Source organism: Aotus nancymaae, unplaced genomic scaffold (genome assembly GCF_030222135.1).
Source record: "Aotus nancymaae isolate 86718 unplaced genomic scaffold, 86718_ANA_hifiasm-v0.15.2.pri h1tg000033l, whole genome shotgun sequence".
NCBI classification, from domain to species: Eukaryota; Metazoa; Chordata; class Mammalia; order Primates; family Aotidae; genus Aotus; species Aotus nancymaae.
Genome location: NW_026988447.1, coordinates 23,451,335 through 23,455,592, shown reverse-complemented (window position 1 = coordinate 23,455,592; position 4,258 = coordinate 23,451,335).

The window sequence follows — 4,258 nt, the reverse complement described above, 5'->3', positions numbered from 1 at the left end:
CTGCCTGCCTCAGCCTCCCAAAATGCTGGGATTACAGACAGGCATGAGCAACTATGCCCTGCCTCTTTCTTTCTTTCTTTCTTTCCTTCCTTCCTCCTTCCTTCCTTTCTTCCTTTCTTCCTTTCTTCTCTCTCTCTCTTTCTTTCTCACTGCAACCTCCAGGTTCAAGTGATTCTTCTGCCTCAGGCTCCCAAGTAGCTGGGACTACAGGCACGTGCCACCATGCCCAGCTAATTTTTGTATTTATAGTAGAGATGGGTTTCACCATGTTGGCCAGACTAGTCTGAAACTCCTGACCTCAAGTGATCCACCCACCCCAGCCTCCCAGAGCGTTGGGATTAGGAGCATGAGCCACTCCACCCAGCTGCCCTTCTTTTTCAGTTGCAAAGATGGAAGTCTCCTGAACTGAGATGATCAAAAGCTCACAACAAGAGGATTTGACCTTGCTCATCGTCACCACCATCAACAAAAGCACTCCAACTACAGTAGCATCCCTCACATCTCCAATTCACATGAAGTCCTGTTATCTATCTTCTCTAATTCTTCACCCCAAAAATGATCATCCCATCAGCTGCCACAGTCTCCCACCACTTCCGATCCCTTAAGCCTTTCCTCTGGTTCTCTAAAGGAAGAGCTTTATCTCAATTTTATTCCCAAACTGACTTCACTAAACGTGAGCTCCCCTGAACATACCACTTCCCATTTCTTTCAAGGGAAAGTATTTTCCTGTCATATCCTAGACCTTAGAAGCAGGACATGAGTCCCTTTCTTCCTCTTCCAACACTACTTCAAACAAGTTCTCAAACTTCATCCCAAAAATGTAGCTGCAGGAGCTTAAGACACCACCATCCTCATCGCTATATTCTAGTGACTATATTCTAGTGTCTAGTGATAGTATAGCATCTGTTCACTCCCTCTCACTAAAAGGTCACTCTCTCTCATTCCCCATGCCTCATGCCTTCCCTTCTTCTAGATTTAACAGCTTTTGATAACTTCTTGTGACATTTTAGTTGAATAGTGTTACTTCATCTTCACAACACCTTTTAAGGAATGCGCAATTCGTTTCTGATTTGACTCTGTTCTCGTAGCTGAGTAATGCTGGAGAAAAGTGTGAAAGGAGGCTAGGCAGCACACAGCAAGTCTGGCTCCTGATCCCAGAGGGAGGTAAGACCAATGGGCAGGGAGGTGGTGAAGATGGAAATGTATTCAAGAATAGAAATATATTAAAGGCACATTCATATTTATCAGTGCATGTTTTCTTATTAATAATTTTTTATGACCCTCAGTCTTTTCTTTCTGCTCAGATAGTGGATATTCTCATTCTCTTCTCTCTTTTCTTCTGCTACTGCCTTAGTTTGCTCCTACCTCTTTTCTCATATGGATCACTGCTGGTAACCTCCCGGCTGCCATCATCTGTACTTAGTTCCACACCCACTGTCTCCTGTCCTTCTGAATCCACCATCTCTATTCGCCCTCATGCTTGCCAAATGAATCTTTCTCCATCACAAATCTGATCTCATAACTCACTTGTGGGGCTCCCACAGCCTTCAAAATAAAATCCAATTCACTCATTACCTTTTTCCTTACACCCTACACTTAGAGCTGCTACCACCATTGGCACATCTGGGTAAAAATAAATTTTAAATTGATATATTATTTAGTTATCAACAATAACAATGATTTTAAAAAGTCATATGTAAGGTAAATATAGCATCAGAATAAATTATACATATATAAAATATAAATATGAAATTATAGAAAGTTTAAAATTATCAAAAATAATTGAGAACTCAAAGTCCTCATAAACTAATAAAAATGAATTATAATGAGAAGGAACCCAAAGCCACTATGAAGAAATTAATTTTTAAAATAACACTTCATTAAAGTCATAAAAGTAAAGTTCTTTAAGATCATTTCAGTGCTTAATTACTCTAATATCTCATTTTCTTCAGAAATAATTACCAGATTTGCCATTCTTGTGATCTTGTAGACTTTAAACGGTTCTAAAAAATTTTAATTTTGAGAGGCTACATTTTCACTGGCAAAATGATACTAGAAAAGAAAAATATCTTTGAGAATCTCAAAGTATTTTGGAACGTGCTCAGTAAATTATTTCCATAAATATATTATAATAATTAAATAGAATTCATACCAGACTTTGGAAAATAAGGTTTCCAGATACTTAGATACTCATACTTCAATGAATTATTGCTATCACATGTATGGAATCAGAACCTACTTCTTATTATAATACAACCCCCCAGATGACTCATCTGTACATTAAAGTTTGAGAAGCACTGACTTAGAAAAGCCATGATATTTCAGTATTGTTTTTCTTATTTTGAAAAAATAAAACAGCTTTGTTGAGACATAATTCATGAATATGAAACTGCATATATTTAAAGCATATAGATTGATGAGATTTGATACATGTATATATCTAGGAAATCACCATCACAATCTTCTTTTTAAAGATAATATTGTTATAGCTAATGCAGAAACAAAGAAAAGAAAATGTTATTTGATGCTGGATCAAAGCGGGCTTGATTTTGACATCTGCAGCCAAATTGAGACATCTTGGTTTTCTAGCTTGTCTTTGTGGTATCAATATCAAGGGACTTTATTTAAAATTTGTAACATATGCTTTTTAAAGTGGTAAGAAACACATAAAATTAACCATCTTAACTATTTTAAAATGTGCAGTTCAGTATTGTTAAAACAGTATATTCACATTGTTGTAAAACAGATCTCTAGAACTTTTTCATCTTGCAACTGTATGCATATTAAACAACATCTCTTGTCATTCTTATTTTAGTATATGTGCTGCCAAAGAAAGCACAATAATATATGCTTTTGTAAGTATTATCACTTTATCTTTATAGAATTTCTTAGTTTCTTTGATGCCGTCAAGGCCATTATTTACAATGAACTTAGTCCTGCATCATATTCTTTATACCTGTATTTTGACTTAAAATATACCAAATTAGTCCTAAGAAAGTAAGTTTAAAGTGGATATTTTCCATTGATGCCTATATCTTGAGTTCTAGACTCTCTATATCTTTATTAATATTATCAATAATTTCTACAAAAGGGTTTTATACTACCTACAATTTAGTTCTTAGCGGCCTGATGGTATCATCTCAACTTTCCCATAGATATTGACAATAGTTTCAAATTTGTGTTCAATAAATGTTTTCTCTGACACATTTCAACATGTTGGAACCAAAAATATATTGTTTATTGTAATAATTGCATAGTTATTGAGTAAAATAAAGACATTTAGTGTGTCAAAACAGCTTCTTCTGCTTCATTCATTACCAAGTTTAAAGAGTGAATAGAACAAAGAATATAGACTCTCTAGAATGTTTTTTGTAGGATCCTGCTTTGAACTCTGTAGTGTTTGATAGGGAGGCAGAGCACACCTCTGATGGCAGAATAGAAAGCTTCACAGATCGCTCCTCTAACAAGGACTCCATGCTTACAACCATCTACAAAGAAAAAACTCCTTCATAAGAACCAAAAATCAGGTGAGCATTCATAGCACCTGGTTTTAATTTCCTATCACTGAAAGAGGCACCAAAGAGATAGAAAAAGCAGTCCTGAATGGCCAACACCACCCTTCCCCCACCCTCCAGTAGCAGCAAGTCTGGGTGCTGGAGAAGGGAGCACACAGCAATTGTGAGGCATTGAACTCAGTGCTGTCCTGTTAGAACAGAAAGGAAAACTGGACAAACTCAGCTGATAGGGAGTGAACATTTAAACCAGGACCTAGTCAGAGGGAAATCACTGATCCCATCCCAGTGGTCTGAACCTGAGTTCCTACAAACCACACCACCAAGGGCTACAGCACTCTGTGTCTCCAAGTAAATTTGAAAGGCAGTCTAGGCCATAAGGACTGCAACTCTGAGCCAGTACTAGTGCTGAACTATGCCCAGAAACAGTGGACTGCGAGGGGAGCATGTGACATGCTGAGACACCAGCTGGGGCAGCCAAGGGAGTGCTGGCATCACCCCTCCCCTAACTCCAGGCTGCACAGCTCATGGCTCCAGAAGAGACCCCTTCCTTTCACTTGATGAGAGAAGTGGGAAAAGTGGGGAGGACTTTGTCTTGCATCTTGGATACCAGCTCGACCACAGCAGGAAAGGGCACCAGAAAAAGTTGTGAGGCCCCTGTTCCAGGCCCTACCTCTCAGACAACGTTTCTAGATATACCCTGGGCTGCAAGGGAATCTGATGCCTTGAAGAAAGGATCCAGTCCT